This window comes from Mustela nigripes, chromosome 1 (assembly GCF_022355385.1).
Source record: "Mustela nigripes isolate SB6536 chromosome 1, MUSNIG.SB6536, whole genome shotgun sequence".
Classification (NCBI taxonomy): domain Eukaryota; kingdom Metazoa; phylum Chordata; class Mammalia; order Carnivora; family Mustelidae; genus Mustela; species Mustela nigripes.
In genome coordinates this window covers 147,980,497-147,998,087 of record NC_081557.1, presented here as the reverse complement: position 1 = coordinate 147,998,087, position 17,591 = coordinate 147,980,497, and positions in this window count along the sequence as shown.

Here is a 17,591-nt window from a genome sequence, read left to right as displayed (position 1 = left end):
AGCCTGATGGTCAGGCTCTGGGTTTGTGGCCTGGGTGGGGGGCACCACAGTGGGGGTACAGGTTTCTCCCATTCTGAGGGTTCTGTGCAACTCCAAATGACATGGTTTCCCCCTGGGTGGCAGATGGAGTCCTGGCGTGTGGCTCAGTGGTCCCCAATCTGGTGGGTTTGGGGTCAAGGTCTCTGGGGACAGAAGCCTGAAAACCCCACCTAGGGTTAGGCTTAGGGCCCAGGGACTTGGCAGGCCCAATCTGCCAGCACTAAGGTGAGATTCCCCCAGGGGTTGAGTAGAGGGCAGGGTTGGCCAACATTCTGAGGTGATTAGGGCTGCTCAAGCCTCTGGCATTTAGAGCACTTTCACACAGGGTTTGACGCTGACCACTCAGGACTACAGGCCAGGCCCAGGTGGCTTCCCTGAAGGCCCCTGCCACCAGAAGAGAGTTCGTTGGGAGTTTCTGGCCAATTTTATATTGATTTGGGCAGAAATCTTATGAGAACTGGCCAGCACTATGCAACAGTTCAGGCTACAGGCACACCTGGTGTTTGGAGCACTTTCTCACTATGTGCATGTTGTGACTCTGGGCCAGGCCACGGGCCAGGCCCACACAGCTCCCCTGTAGGCCCCCTCTGAGGTGAGCTCCCCAGGGGAAGAGTTAAGGGAAGGGGTCAGGCTGAGGTTCAGGCTCTATGTTTGTGGCTCAGTGGGTGCAGAAGGTGGTGGTGGCCTCAGCGGAGCATGCAAGTTTCTCCTGCTCTAAGGTCTTTGCGCAGCTCCAAAGGGCACAGTTTCCTCCTGGGTGGAAGGCAGAGTCCTGGGATGTGGCTCAGGGGTCCCCAATATAGAGGGCTTGAGGTCCAGTCCTGTGGGAATGGAAACCCGAAAACCCAACTTAGAGTTAGGGTTGAGACCTAGGGGCATGGCAGGCCCGATCTGCCAGCACTGAGGCAGGCTACCTGGGGGGCTGAGTTGAGGGTGATGGTCAGATGGCATGTCAGGTACCAGGTTTGTGGCCAGGGGGTCCACAGATGCTGGAGTCCCTCGGTGGGGGCATGCAAGTTTCTCCCACTCTGAAGGTTCTGCATCGCTCTAAACAACATGGTTTCCTCATGAGTGGCAGGCAGACACCTGTGGTGTGGCTTAGGGTTCCCCAATCTGGAGGGCTTGGGGGCCAGGCCTCTAGGGACAGAAGCCTGAAAACCCAACCTAGGGTTAGGGCTTAGTGGCAAGGCAGGCCTGATCTGCCAGTGCTGAGGCGGAATCCCCAGGGGGCTGAGTACAGGGATGTGTTGGCTGCACATGAGCCTGGTGTTTTGGGCCATGATCACTCAGGACCATGAGCCAGGCCTAGGCGGTTCCCCTGAAGGCCCCCACCATCAGAAGCAAGTTTGCTGGGGGTTTCTGACCAATTCTCACAAGCTTTCTGCTCAAATCCATATTGATTTGGGCAGAAAGCTCGTGAAAATTGCCTGGCATTCTGCAATGATTCAATCCACACACCGTGTGTGATTTGGAGTGCTTTCTCACTAGGTTCATGTTGTGACCACGTGGGACCATGGGCCAGGCCTACGTGGCTCCCCCGAGTGCCCCATCACCAGAGTGAGTTCTCTGGGAACTCACAAGTCTCCTGCCCAAATTGGTTTTGACTGAGATCTCTCAAGCATTGGAATAAGTTTTCATGATATTTGGAATAGATCTCACTGGATTTGGACTGAGTTCATGTGATGTCTCTGAGTTCTTGCAATATTTCAAATGACTTCTCACAAGATTTCTACCCAATTTTCATGAGAATTCTACCTAAATTGATAGATTTGGGTAAAATTCTCGTAATAATTGCCCAAGTTCTCAGGAGATTTTGACTGAGATCTCTTGCACTTTGAAATAAGTTCTCACAAGATTTGGACTGGGATCTCACAGGATGGGACTGATATTGTGTGATGTCACTAAGTTGTCACAATATTTGAAATTCTCACAATATTTCTATCCAATTGTCACAAGAATTTTGCTCAAATCAATACTTTGGGCAGAATTCTCATTAGAATTGCCTCAGTTCTCAGGAGATTTTCAATGAGATCTCTCAAGCTTTGGAATAAGTTCTCATCTCATATTCAGAATAAGTTCTCATGATATTTGGGTAAAAATCTCACAAGTACTGCCTAAGTTCTCATGAGATTTGAACTGAGATCTCATACCTCCTGCGGTGGGAACCCACACTGCCCCTCCTTCCATCACCTCACAATGCAGCTCACCACTTCATCCAGTGGCAAGAAAGGGCACTGTAGCATTTTCCAGCGTTTCACACTGGAACTCACCACTACCACCAGTGCAGGCAAGCAGCAGTGTCATGTCCCCTTGCTCCTCTCACAGTACAACTCACCACTGCCCCAGTGGCATCATCAGCACTGCAAAGCATTCCAGTGTCCCTTCTACTGCTGCTGACAGACACTGCCTCTCCTTCCAGCATCTCGCCCTGCAGCTCACCACTGCCTCCAGTGGTAGGAAGCAGCACTGTCACTCCTTGCAGCATCCTAAACCACAGCTCACCAGTGCCTCCAGTGGCGGGATACTTCCCTGTCACTCCTTTCCGTGTCTCCCATGGCAGGTCAGCACTGCCTCCAGTGGTGATAGCTACACAGCCATGTCATCCATGGTCTTGCATTGCATCACAACACTGCCTCCCGTGGCCATCAGAAGGATTTCAAATCCTGGCGTCCCTTGCACTGCAGCTGACAACTGCCTCCAGGGGAAAGAACCAACATTTCCCTTTCTTCCAGGGTCTCACAATGTGGCCCACCACTGCCCTCAGTGCCTGCAAGTTGCACTGACACGTCTCCCAGAAGCTGTCCCAACGAAGCTCAGCACTGCCTCCAGTGACAGACTTCTGTACTGCCATGCCATCAAGCAGCTCTCATCATTCATCTTTCCACCACTGGAGGCAGTGCTGAGCTCCAGTGCAACAGACACTGAAAGATGAGGCAGTTCAGCTTGCCGCCAAGGGAAGCAGTGCTGAGCTGCAGTGGGCAGGACACCAGAAAATGTGTCTGTCGCTGGAGCTTCGTGAAAATGGATGCAGTGGACAAACAAAGTGCAAGGTGTGGGAAGGCAAGGCAGTGCGGATTCCCTTCACTGGAATCAGTGCTGAGTTGCAGTCTGAGGGACAGTGAAAGACGTGCCAGGGCAGCTTGAGACTAGTAGAGGCAGTTGTGAGCTGCATTGTGAGTCGGTGGAAGGCCCTACAGTTCAGGTTCATGCCACTGGAAGGAGTAGTGAGCTGCAGTGCGAGAGGCATGGCAGTGCTGCTTGCCACCACTGGAGGCAGTGGCAGGCTGTAGTGTGAAAGATGCTGGAAGAGGAATCAGTGCAGCCTATCATCACTGACGGCAATGGCAAGGTGCTGGGTGAGAGACTGTGAAAGGTGAAAAACTACAGCTTATTTCTATAGGAGGGAGTGGTGAGCTGAATACTCTCTGTTTCCCCAAGCTCAAGAGTGGTGGTAACAAGCCCTGGAGCTGTCCACCCATTCACCATTGTGCCTGGTGTCTCCAGGATTGGTGGTAATAGGCTGTCAGGATGGTGCAGGAGGTGCCTCCTGATGGAGATCTGTAGCTGGGGGGAAACTAAACCTGATTCATGTTGCATTTGGAACCAATGAGTTGAGCGGTTTTTTGCGAAGAGTATGTTCATGTCTCCAAAAGGGAAATGGCATCAGTCAGCTTTAGGATGAAGTTAATTACCACTTAAGAAAGCTTCTTCATCTGATAGTGTTTATTACATTGGGTCTAGGCTGTGGTGGAATGGCCAACATCTAGAGTTAGGTGGCTGTTTGTGGTCAGATAGAGACTTGGATGATGTCTTGTCCTTTATCAACAGTGATGTATCCTAATGGATCCGTCTTTTCATCCAAAGAGTTTCAATGAGGGCTTAGAGAAAATTCAAAATAATTCCAAGGAGACTTGGACGATTGAAAAGTGAAGCTTGACTTTCTAGTTTCACTAAATGGATCATCTAGATAGTTGGACATGCCATACTTTCTCTGCAGTTTCATGGGTAGTGAAGTCAGAAGGAGAGTCCTTGAGAATTCTCCTAGATAGAGGCATGCTGGTGGCTTCAAGGGGCTTGGCATCAGAAACACTGGGATGAATTTCTGTAGCTGCTTGCCTGATGCTGAGTGAGTCAGGTTATCCCACATGTTTTCTGTTTCCTTCTTAGGAAATTGCAGGCAGGGAATGCTCTTCTTTAAGAAGAACCCTCCTGCACCATCAGTGGGCATAAGGGCTGTTGCAGCCAGAGTATGGTGGTTCCTCCAAAAGCTAAAAACTGAACAACCCTAGGATCCAGCAACTGAATTCCTAGATATTTACCCGAAGGACACAAAAATGCACATTCAATGGGGTACAAGTGCTGTGATGTTTATAGCAGCATTATCAACAATAGCAAAACAATGGAGGGAGTCCCAATGTCCATTCACTGATGAATAGAGAAAGAAGATGTGGAAGAGATTATATATATATCTATATATAGATACATAGATATAAATATAGATATAGATATTCCACTGTGTGTATATATGTAAATATATTTTTGCATATATAATATATTACATATATTATATATATGCATATACTGCATATATTATATATTATATATGTGTGTATGTAAATATATATATTCGCATACATATATATTTATATATATTTACATACATGCAATATACATAAATACACACAATATATTTACATAAATATATGAAATATATATTTACATATATATTTACATTTACATATATATTTACATACATACCTAAAAATATATATATATATGTATGTGTATATATATGTATGTATATACATATATATATACATACACAACAGAATAGGACCCAGCTTCAAAAAGAATGAAATCTTACCATCAGCAAGGATGTGGATGGATCTAGAGTGCATTTAGCTAAGCAAAATCAGTAAGAAAAGACCAATAGTGTGTGACTTGACTCCTGGAATTTCAGAAAGAAAACAGATGGACATAGGGGAGAAAGATAGGCCAATGAGGAAACAGACTCAACCTCAGAGCACAAACCGAGGGTTGCTGGAGGAAAGGTGTGTTGGGGGAAAGTGTTAAATGGGTGATATCTATTAAGGAGGGCACTTGTGGTGAGCTCAGCCTGTTCTATGCAGGTGAGGAATCACTAAATCTTACCCCCGAAGCAAAGGAATTAACAGTGCATGGAAACGGATTGGAACTGAACTCAATGAAGAAAAGTAGACCATGTTCTACTTCATGAAGAGTGAGGTAAAATAGAGTGATTTTTGCTCTCCTATTCTGTTGATGATCACTTTCAAACACACTGTGGTAGGATACACTAGTTTATTATTGCATAAGGAGTCCTCAGAAACCTGCAATGAAAGATTCAGCTCTCAGAGCATATACATGTTCCATTGATATATTACTTACAGTTTGCCCAGAGAAAGGTAAGTGGATAGAAATATGGCAGAAGAGGAAAGGAGGTGTTAAGCATTCAGGAGGTAGCCTTCTCCCTTTCTCATGAAAGACTTGGGCCAGTGTAATTTTGGAAGAAGAAGGGGGATCCCAGAGCTTTGCCACAGACAGGGGTGTTTCAGGTCTGCCAAGAGCTGACAGGGCTCCCAGAGGGTAGATGAGCTAGGGGAATGACAGACCTGATCTACTGATGCTGAGACGGGATCTCCGAGAGGTTGAATTGGGGGCGGGGGGTCAGGACACGCCTCAGACTCCAGGCTTGTGGCCAGGGGACCACTGAAATGGGAGTGACCTCAGGGGGGCCTGCAGGTTTCTCCCACTCTGAGGGTTTTGCCTGGCTCAAAATGGCATGATTTCCTCCGGGGTGGCAGGTAGAGTCCTGCTGTGTGGATCAGGGGTTGCCAGACTGGAGGGTTTCAGGCCTAGAACTCTGGTGATGGAAGCTTGAAAACCCAACCTAGGGTTAGGGTTAGGGTTAGGGTTAGGGCCTAGGGCCATGGCAGTCCCAATTTGCTGCCACTGAAGCAGGTTCTACCAGGGGCTGAGATGAGGGCTGGGGTCACAGGGCCCATCAGACTCTAGGTTAGTGGCCTCATGGGCCACCAGACCTGGGGGTGAACTCAGGGGATTATGCAGGTTTCTCCTGCTCTGAATGTTCTGCACAGCTCCAAATGGCATGGTTTCCATCTAGGTGGGCAGGCAGAGTCCTGGGGTGTGACTCAGGGGTCCCCAATCTGGAGGGCTTGGGACCAGTCCTATGGTGATGAAAGCCTGGAAACACAGCCTACAGTTAGAGTTAGGGCCTAGGAGCATGGTAGGCCTGACCTGATGGTGTGGAAGCAGGCTCCATTGGGGGCTGAGTTAAGGGTGGGGTTCAGGCAGCCCATTAGATTCCGGGTTTGTGGCCAGGGGTGAAACTGTGGCATCAGGGTTGCATGCAAATTTCTCCCATTCTGAGGGATTTGCACAGGTCCAATGCACGATTTCCTCATGGGTAGCAGATGGAGTCCTGGGGTGTGACTCAGGGATACCCAATACAGAGAGCTTAGGGACAAGGCCTCTGGTGACTGAAGCTTGGAAACTCAACATAGGGTTAGGGTTAGGTCCTAAGAGCATAGTAGGGCCTATTTCTGTGCAATGAGGAGGGCTCCTGGGGGGCTGAGTTGAGAGTAAGATTCAGGTAACCCGTCAGAATCTGGATTTGTGGACGGGAGGGGGACGCTGAAACTTGAGGTGGCATCAGGAAGATATAAAGGTTTCTCTAGCTATGAGGGTTTTGCACAGCTCCAAATGGCATGGTTTCCTCATGGGTGGCAGGCGGAGTCCTGTGGTGTGTCACAGGGGTCCCCAGTCTAGACGGCATCAGGGCCAGGCCTCTGGGGATGGAAGCCTGATAACCCAACCTGGGGATAGGTTTAGGGTCTATGGGCATAGCACAAATCTTCCAGCACAAAGCCAGGCTCCACCAGGGGATGAATTGAGGGCATGTGTCAATGGATCTGACAGATGCTGGGTTGGTGCACATGGGTTCTGCCAAAGGTGCAGGTGGCATCAGTGGGGCATGCAGGTTTCTCCCACTCTGAGAGTTCTCCTCAGCTCCAAATGGCAAGGTTTCTTCCTGGGTGCATGCAGAGTCCTGGGGAGTCTCAGGAGTCCCCAACTGGAGGGCTTGGGGGCCAGGCCTCTGGGGATGGAAGCCTGCAAACCCACCCTAGGGTTAGGGTTAGGGACTAGGGATATGGCAGGCCTGATCTGCCTGTGCTGAGGTGGGCTCCCCCGGGGGCTGAGTTAAGGGTGGGGGTCAGGCAGCTCATCAAACAGTGCGTTTTTAGCCATGGGGGCCCCCTGTATTTGGGGATGGGCTCAGGGCGGACATGCAATATTCTCCAGCTCTGAGGCTTCTGCACAGCTCCAAACAGCATGGTTTCTGCCAGCGTGACAGTGGGAGTCTTGGACTGAGTGTCAGGGGTCCAGATCTGGAGAGTTTGGGGGCCAGGTCTATGGGGATGGAAACCTGTAAATCCAACCTACAGTTAGGATTAGGGCTCAGGAGCATGGCAGGCCTGATCTGCTGCCAGTGAGTGAGTCTCCATGGGAAGATGAATTGAGGGCGAGGGCCAGGCAGCCCATCAGACTCTAGGTTTGTGCCTCTGGGAGGGTTGGCCTCTGGGGATCATGCATATTTCTCCCCCTCTGAGGGTTCTATGCAGCTCCAAAGGGCATGGTTTCCTCCCGGGTGGCAGGTGGAGGCATGTGTTGTGGCTCTAGCATCCCCAATCTAGAGGCCTTTGGGGCCAGGCCTCTAGTAATGGAAGCCTGGTAACATACTCTAGGGTTAGAGTTAAGGCCCAGGAGCATGGCAAGTGCAATCTGCTGGCACTAAGACGGGCTCCTAGGGGAATGAGTTAAGGGTGGGGGTCAGGTGGTGCATCATACTCTGGGTTTTTGGCCAGGGGGTCCCCCAAATTTGGGGGTGGTTTGGGAAGGCATGCAGGATTCTCCTGCTCTGAGGGTTCTGCCCAACTCCAAAAGGCATGGTTTCCTTCTAGATGGAAGGCAGAGTCTTGGGGTGTATCTCAGGGCTCCCTAATCTGGAGGGCTTTGGGGCCAGGCCTATGGTGATGGAAGCCTGGAAACCCAATCCAGGGTTAGGTTAGGGCCTAGGGTCATGGTAGGTCTGATCTGTTGGCACTGAGGTGCGCTGCCCGGGGCGCTGTGTTGACAGCGGGGGTCAGGCAGCCCATCAGATTCTGGATTTGTGGCCAGGGTGGCCACAGAACATGGGTTGACCTCAGGAGGGCATGAAGATTTCTTCCTCTCTGAGGCATCTGCGCAGCTCCAAACAGCACGGTTTCTACATGGGTGGAAGCCGGAGTCTTGAGGTGTGTCTCAAGGATCCCCTATCTGGAGAGCTTGGGGGCCAGACCTCTGGGGATGGAAGCCTGATAATCTACCCTAGGGTTAGGGTTAGGGCCTAGGGGCATGGCAGGCCCAATCTGCCAGTGCTGAGGTGGGCTCCCTGGGGGGCTGAGTTGAGGGCGGAGGTCAGGCGGCCCATTAGACTTGGGTTTGTTGCCAAAGGCTGCTGATACTGGGGGTGGCCTCGGGGAAGCATGCAGACTTCTGCTCTGAGGGTTTTGAGCAGCTACAAATGGCACAGTATCCTCCAGGGTGACAGCCAGAGTGCTGTTTTGTGTCTCAAGTGTCCCCCATCTGGAATTCCTGAGGGACTGTCCTCTGGGGACGTAAGCTGGATAACCCATCCTAGGGTTAGGATTAGAGCCTAGGGCCATGACAGGCCTGATCTGCCAGGGCTGAGGCGGGATCCCCAGGGGGCTGAGTCAAGGATGGGGCTCAGGCAGCGCATCAGTCTCCAGGTTTTGTGACCGGGGGTCCACCAGAAGTGGGGTTGACCTCAAGGAGGCAGGCGGGATCCCCAGGGGGCTGAGTCAAGGATGGGGCTCAGGCAGCGCATCAGTCTCCAGGTTTTGTGACCAGGGGGTCCACCAGAAGTGGGGTTGACCTCAAGGAGGCATTTGGGTTTCTCCCTGTCTGAGGGTTTTCTGCAGCTCTGAATAGCATGGTTTCCTCCTCAGTGGCAGGCGGACCCCTGGAGTGTGGCTCTGGGATCCCCAATCTGGAGGACTCAAGGGATAGGCTCCTGGGGATGGAAGCCTAAAAATCCAATTGAGGGTTAGGGCAAAGGCGTAGGGGCATGGCAGGCTCAATCTGCCAGTTCCCAGCCCCCAGGGGGCTGAGGGCGGGAAGCATTGGCCCGTGTGCGTCTGGCTTGTAGAGGGCTTTTTGCAGGTTTCAGGCCACGACCATTCAGGACCGCGGGCCAGGCCCAGGCTGGAGGCCCTGATGACCTGTGCCACCAAAAGTTAGTTCACTTGGGTTTTCTGGCCAGTTCTCATGAGCTTTCTGCCCATATTGATTTGGGCAGAAAGCTTGTGAGAATTGGCCAGCGTTGGGTGGCGATTCAGGCCATGCCGGTGCCCGCAGTCTAGTGCTTTCTCACTGGATACGTGTCGTGGCCGTCCAGGAACATGGGCCGGGCCCACGCAACTCCTTGAGGGCCTGTGCAGGGGAGCCTTCTGGGGGCAGAGTTGAGGGAGGGATTCCAGCTGAGCGTCAGCCTCCATGTTTGCGGCCCAGTGTGGCTTTGATGGTGGGGTGGTCTCGGGGAGGGGGGATATGCAGGTTTTTCCCGCTCTGAAGGTTTTGCACAGCTCTGAATGTCACAGTTCCCTCCTGGGTGACAGGAAGAGTCCTGGAGTGTGGCTCAGGGGTCCCCAATCTGGAGGGCTTGGGGGCCAGGTCTCTGGGGTTGGAAGCCTGAAGAGCCAACCTAGGGTTAGGGTAAGGTTCTAGGGGCATGGCAGGCCCATCTGCCAGCACTGACGAGGTTTCCCTGGGATGCTGAGTCGAGAATGTTGGCAGGTGGCCCACCACGTTCCAGGTTTTGTGGCCACCTGATGTCAGGGTGGCCTCAGTAAGGCATGTGGGCTTCTCCTGGTCTGAGGATTTTGCTTAGCTCTGAATGGCACGGTTTCTTCCTGGGTGGCAGGGGGACTCTTGGGATTTGGCTCTGGGGTCCCCAATCAAGAGCTCTCGGGGGATAAGAACCTGGGGATGGAAGCCTGAAAACCCAACTGAGGGTTAAGGAGAGGGCCTAGGGCCATGGCAGGCCCAATCAGACAGCGCCTGGGTGGGCATGCCAAGGGGCTGATTATCAGGAGACATTGGCCTCATGTGTGCCTGGCTTGTTGAGGGCTTTCTCACAGGGTTTGGGCTGAGACCACTCAGGACCCAGGGCCAGGCCCAGGTGGTGGCCCTGTGGGCCCGCACTGCCAGCAGCGAGTTCACCGGGGGTTTTCCAGACAATTCTCATGAGTTTCTGCTGAAATCAGTACCAGTTTGGGCAGAAAGCTCGTGAGAATTGGCCGGTCTTGGGCGGCGATGCAGACCACGCTGGCGCCCTCGGTCTAGAGCACTTTCTTGTTACGTGCATGTTACCGCCATCCTGGAACTTGGGCTAGACCCACATGGCTCCCCCGATGGCCCCTGTACAGGGGAGCCTTCAGGGGCAGAGTTGAGGAGGTGGTTGCGGCTGAGTGTTAGCCTCTGTGATTGTGACCTGGTAGAGTGCTGACGGTGGAGGTGACCTCAGGGGGGCATGCAGCTTTCTCCCGCTCTGAGGGTTTTGCACATCTCCAAATGGCACGGTTTCCTCCTGGGTGTCAGGCAAAGTCCTGGGGTGTGGCTCTAGGGTCTCCAATATGGAAGGCTTGGGGACCAGGTCTTTGGGGACAGAAGCCCAAAGAGCCAACCTAGGGTTAGGGTTAGTGCCTAGGGACATGCAGGCCCGATCTGCTGGTGCTGAGGAGTGATCCCTGGGAGACTAAGTTGAAGACAGGGGTCACATAGCATGTCAGGTTCTGGGTTTTGCGGCCAGCAGGGGCTACTGGAGGTGGGGGTGGCCTCAGGGAGGCATGTGGGTTTCTCCCAGTCTGAGGTTTCTGCACAGCTCCGAATGGCATGGTTTCCTCCTTGGTGGCAAGTGGACTCCTGGGGTATGGCTCCAGGATCCCCAATCTGGAGGGCTCAGGGGACAGGCCCCTGGGGATGGAAGCCTGAAAATGCAACCGAGGATTAGGGCCAGGGCCTAGGGACATGGCAGGCCCCATCCGCAAGTGCCAGGATGGGCATCCCAGGAGGCTGAGTAGTGAGAGGTATTGCCCTCGTGTGTGTCTTGCTCATAGAGGGCTTTCTCACAGGGCTTAGGGTGCAACCACTCGGGACCCTGGGCCAGGCCAAGGCGGCAGCCCTGTGGACACTTGCGGCCAGAAGCTTGATTGCCGGGGGGTTTCTGGCCAATTATCACGAACTTTCTGCCCAAATCAATTGATCTGGCAGGGTTGGGGCCAGGCCTCTGGGAATGGAAGCCTGGCCATGCCACCTAGGATTACGTTTAGGGCCTACTGGCATGGCAGGCCCGATCTGCTGGTGCTGAGGCGGGCTCCCCTTGGGGATGAGTCAGGGATATGGGTTGGGAAGCGTGCCATGCTCTGAGTTTATGGCCAGTGGGGGCCGCAGAATATGGGGGGTGGCCTCAGGGAGGCATGTGGGTTTCTCCCGATCTGAAGGCTCTGTGCAGCTCCAAATGGCAAGATTTCCTCCTCGGTGGCAGGTGGACTCCTGGAGTGTGCTTCCAGCATCCCCAGTCTGGAGGGCGTGGGGGAGAGGCCCATGAGTACAGAAGCCTGAGAACCCAACCAAGGGTTAGGGTTTGGGCCCAAAAGTATAGCAGGCCGGATTAGCCAGGGCTGGGGGAGTACACCAAGGGTCTGAGTTGGGGGGGTTTGCTGACCCAGAGTGTGCCTGGATCATAGAGGGTTTTCTCATAAGGTTCAGGCCATCAACAGTCAGGACCCCAGTCCAGGCACAGGTGGCACTTGGCAGGCTGCACCACTGGAGGCGAGTTCGCTGGGGGTTTTCCAGCCAAATCTCACAAGCGTTCTGCCCAAACTGATATTGATTTGAGCAGAATGCTCATGAGAATTGGCTGGCGTTAGGCAGCAGTTTGGGCCACACCGCAGTCTAGAGCGTTTTCTTGCTAGGTGCGTGTCACGGCCATCTGGGAACACGGGCCAGGCCCATGTGGCTCCTGCGAGGGACCCTGCACAGGGGAGCATTCCATGGTCAGAGTTGAGGGAGAGGGTCTAGATGAGCGTCAGCCTCTGTGTTTGTGGCCCGGTGTGGCACTAAAGGTGAGGGTGGCCTCAGTGGGGACATGCAGGTTTCTCCTGTTCTGAGGGTTTTGCATAGCTCTGAACAGCATAGATTCCTCCTGGGTGGCAGGTGGACTCATGAGATGTGGATCAGGGGTCCCCAATCTGAAGGAATCGAGGGACAGGCCCCTGGGGACAGAAGCCTGAAAACCCAACCGAGTGTTAGGGCCAAGGCCTAGGGGCATGGCATACCTGAACTACCAACACCCAGGCAGTCACCCCAGGGGGCTAAGTAGTGGAAGGAATTGGCTTTACATGTGCCTGGTTCATAGAGGGCTTTCTCGAAGTATTCAGGCCGTGACCACACGGGACCCCAGGCTTGGCCCAGGCGGTGGCCCTGAGCATTAGCCAGCATTGGGCATCCATTCAGGCCATGCTAGCGCCCATGGTCTAGGGCACTTTCTCACGAGGTGTGTGTTGCAGCCATCCGGGAACAGAGGTTGGGCCCAGGTGGCTCCTGCAGGGGACCCTCCTCTGGGGAGCTTCCTGGGGGAAGAGTTGAGGGAGGGGTTCCAGCTGAGCCTCAACCTCTGTGATTGAGGCCTGGTGGGACCCATATGTGGATGTGGCCTCAGTGGGGTTATGCAGATTTCTCCCTCTCTCAGGGTTTTGCATAGCTTCAAACAGCATGGTTTCCTCCTGGATGGCAGGTGGAGTCATGGGGTGTGGCTCAGTGATCCTCATCTAGAGAGCTTGAGGGATAGGGCCCTGGGTACGGAAGACTGAAAACCCAATGGAGGGTTAACGACAGGGCCTAGGGCATGGCAAACCCAATCCACCATCGCCGGGACAGGCACCCTAGGAGGCTGAGTAGCAAGAGGTGTTAACCTCACATGCACCTGGCTCATAAAGGGCTTTCTCCCAGGGTTCGGGCAGCGACCACTTAGGACCCCGGGCCAGGCCCAGGCAGCAGCCTGAGCACCCATGCTGCCGGAAGCAAGTTTGATGGTGGTTTTCTGGCCAATTCTCACAAGCTTTCTGCCCAAATTGATATTGATTTGGGGAGAAAACTTGTGAGAATTGGCCAGTGTGGGCAGCGATTTGAACTGCACTGACACCCGTATCTAGAGCGCTTTCTCGCTATGTATGTGTCACGGCCATTCAGAACATGGGTCAAGGCCAAGCATCACATGTGAGTGACCCTGCACAAGGGAGTTTTCTGGGGGCAGAGTTGAGAGAGAGGTTCCAGTTGACCATCAGCCTCCATGTTTGTTGCCCGGTGGGGCACCAAAAGTGGGGGTGGCCTTAGGGGTGGCATGCAGGTTTCTCCTGGTGTGAGGGTTTTGTGCAGGTCTGAATGGCACAGTTTCCCTCTGGGTGACAGGCAGATCCTGGATTGTGGCTTATGGGTCCCTAATCTGGAGGTCTCCAGGAACAGACCCTGGGGATGGAAGCTTGAAAATCTAACTGAGGGTTAGGTCTAGGGCCAGGGGCATGGCAGGCCCGATCTGTCAGTGCCGGAGTGGGCACCCCAGGGGGCTCAGTAGCAGAAAATATTGGCCTTGCCTATGCCTGGCTCATAGAGGATTTCTTTCAGGGTTCTTGCCACAATCACTCAGGACCCTGAACCAGGCCTAGGTGGTGGCCCTGTGCACCCATGCCATGGGGAGTGAATTTTCTGGGTGATTTCTGGCCATATCTTAAGAGATTTCTGCTCAAATCAATATCAATTTGGTAAAAAAGCTTATGAGAATTGGCCAGTGCTGGCGACTATTCAGTCCATGCTGGTGCCTGGCATCTAGAGTGCTTTCTTTCTAGGTGTGTGTCAGGGCCATACAGGAACATGGGTTTGGCCCAGGCAGCTTCTGTGAGAAACCCTGCACAGGGGAGCCTTCCAGGGGCCAAGCTGAAGGAGTTGTTCTGGCTGAGCGTCAGCGTCCAGGTTTGCAGCCTGGTGGAGCACCAAAGGTAGGGTTGGCCTCAGTGGGGCATGCTGGTTTCTCCTGCTCTGAGGGTTTTGTGCAGCTCCAAACAGCACGGTTTCCTCCTTGGTGGCAGACGGAGTCATGGGGTGTGGCTCAGGGTTCCCCAATCTGGTGGACTCAAGGGACAGGCCTCTGGGGACCAAAGCCTGAAAACCCAACTGAGGGTTAGGGCAGATCCTAGGGGCATGGCAGGCCCAATCCACCAGTGCCAGAGTGCCCCCCTCCCCCCGCAGGGAGTTGAGTAGTGGAAGGCCTTGGCCTCACGTGTGCCTGGCTCATAGAGGGCTTTCTTGCAGAGCTCAGGACATGACCACTCAGGACCCTGGGCCAGGCCCATTTGCTGGCACTGTGGACCTGCAGTGCCAGAAGAGTTCACCAGTGGTTTTTTCTAGCCAATTTCATGAGCTTTCTGCCCCAATCAGTATCAATTTGGGTATAAATCTCGTGAGAATAGAGTGTCATAGGCAGCAATTCTGGTTGTGCTGGTGCCCGTGGTTTAGAGTGCTTTTCTTTTTCTTTTTCTTTTTTAAAGATTTTATTTATTTATTTAACAGGCAGAGACCACAAGTAGGCAGAGAGGCAGGCAGAGAGAGAGAGAAGGGGGAGGAAGCAGGCTCCCTGCTGAGCAGAGAGCCTGATGTGAGGCTCGATCCCAGGACCCTGGGACCATGACCTGAGCCGAAGGCAGAGGCTTTAACCCACTGAGCCACCCAGGCGCCCCTAGAGTGCTTTTCACTAGGTGTGTGTCACAGCTATCCCGGAACATGGGCCGGGCTCCTGCAAGGGCCCCAGCACAGGGGAGCTTTCTGGATGCAGAGTTGAGGGTGGGGTTCCAGCTGAGCTTTAGCCTCCGTGTTTGCGGCCCAGTGGGGCACCGAAGGTTGAGGTGGCCTCAGGAGGTGCATGCAGGTTTCTCCCACTCTGAGGGTTTTTCGCAGCTCTGAACAGCACGATTTCCTCTTGGATGGCAGGCAGAGTCATGGGGTGTAGCTCATGGGTCCCCAATCTGGAGGACTCGAGGGACAGGCCCCTAGGGACAGAAGCCTCAAAATCCAACTGAGAGTTAGAGCCTGGACCTTGAGGTGTGGCAGGTCCAAACAACCAATGCCCAGGCAGGCACCTTATGGGGCTGAGTAGCAGGAAGCATTGACCTTGCATGTGCCTGGCTTGTAGAGGACTTTCTTGCAAGGTTTGGGTCGCGACTACTCGGGACCCCATGCCTGGCCCAGGTGGTGGCCCTGTGCAGCCGTGCCAATGGAAGTGAGTTTGCTGGGGGTTTTCCAGCAAATTCTCATGAGCTTTCTGCCCAAGTCAGTATCAATTTGGGCAGAAAGTCGGTAAGAATTGGCCAGCATTAGGCAGTGATTTGGGCCACACTGGCACCTGAGGTTGAGAGCGCTTTTGTGCTAGGTGTGTGTCTCAGCCATCCAGGAACACAGGTTGGGCTCAGGCCCCTCCCATGAGGGAACCTGCGCAGGGAAGCTTTCCAGGGACAGAGTTGAGGGAGGGGATACGTCTGAGCATCAGCCTCTGTTTGCCGCCTGGTGATGCGCCAAAGGTGGGTGTGGTCCCATGGGTGGCATGCAGGTTTCTCCCATTCTGAGGATTTTGCACAGCTCTGAACAGCATGGTTTCCTCTGGGGTGGCAGGTGGAATGATGGGGTGTGTCTCAGGGGTCCAGGATCTGGAGGACTCAAGGGACAGGCCCCTGGGGACAAAAGCCGGAAACCCTAACCGAGGGTTAAGGGCAGGGCTGAGGGGCATGGCAGGCCCAATGTACAAGCGTCAGGGCAGTCACCCCAGGGCTCTGAGTCGCAGGAGGCATTGGCCACATGTGCATCTGGCTCGGAGAGGGTTTGGGCCTCGACCACTCGGGACCCAGAGCCAGGTCCCAGTGGCGGGACTGCAGAAACGTGCCACCAGAAGCAAATTCGCTGGGGGTTTTCTGGCCGATTCTCACAAGCTTTCTGCCCAAATAATTATCTATTTGGGCAGGAAGTCTCATGAGAATTGGCCAGCATTAGGCAGCCATTTGGGACGAGCTAACGCCTATGGTCTAGAGAGCTTTCTTGCTAGGTGTGTGTCATGGCCATCTGGGAACATGGGCTGGGCCCATGTGGCTCCCGTGAGGGCCACTCCAGAAAGCAGGAGAGCTTTCTGGAGACAGAGTTGAGGGAGGGGTTCCAGCTGAGCGTCAGCCTCCGTGGTTGCAGCCTTGTTGGGCTCCGAAGGTGGGGTTTGCCTCAGGGGGTGCATTCAGGTTTCTTCTGCTCTGAGAGTTTATCACTGCTCCAAACAGCATGGTTTCCTCCTGGGTGGCAGGTGGAGTCATGGGGTGTGGCTCAGGGTTCCCCAATCTGGAGGACTTGTGGGACAGGCCCTGGGGACAAAAGCCTGAAAACCCAACTGAGGGTTATGGCCAGGGCTGAAGGGCATGGCAGGTCTGATGTGCCAGTGTTGGTGTGGTCACCTCAGGGGGATGAGTCATGGGAGGCATTTCCCGGGCGTGCACCTGGCAAGGAGAGGTCTTTCTCAGAGAGTTCGGGCTGTGACCACTAGGGAACTGGGATCAGGCCCCAGCAGCAGCACTGTGGACTCATGCTGCTGGAAGTGAGTTCACTGGGGGTTTCTCCTGCTCTGAGTACTTCCCACTGCTGCCAACAGCACGTTTTCCTCCTGGGTGGAAGGTGGAGTCCTGCGGTATGGTTAAGTGTTCCCCAGTGTGGAGGGTTGGAGGGCAAGGCCTCTGGGAATGGAAGCTTTAGAACCCAACCCAGGGATAGGGTTCAGGCCTAGGGGCATGGAGGCCTCTCCTGCTGGTGCTGAAGCAGGCTCCCCAGGGGTGCTGAGTAGGGGGAGGTTCTGGCTGGCATTCAGAGGGATGGGGAACACACATGCACTGGCCCTTTAGCATGCTTTCCTATGGGCTTAGGCGACACCACTCAGGGACTCAGGCTGGGCCCAGGAGGCTCTCCTGAAGACCCCTGCTGCCGGAAGGGATTTCAGGGCCTTTCTGGCCCCTTCTCATGAGCTTTCTGCCCAAATTGACATCAATTTGAACAGAAAACTTGTGAGAATTGGCCCAAGTTGGGCAGCAATTAGAGCCGCATGCCAGCCCCATGCTGAGAGCACTTTCTCACTAGGTGCATGTTGCGGCTGTGCGAGACTGCAAGTCAGGCCCACTTGACTCCTGGACACCCCCCACGTAGGTGAGCTTCCCCGGGGGGCAGAGTTGAGTTAGGGTCTGAACCTGAACCTCGGGTTCTGACCTCTTTTGACAGAAGCGGGCGCTGAAGGTAAGGGTTGTCGGAGGTGGGCATGCAGGTTTCTCCTGCTTTGAGTGTTTCCCACAGCTCCCAATGGCAGGATTTCCTCCTAGATG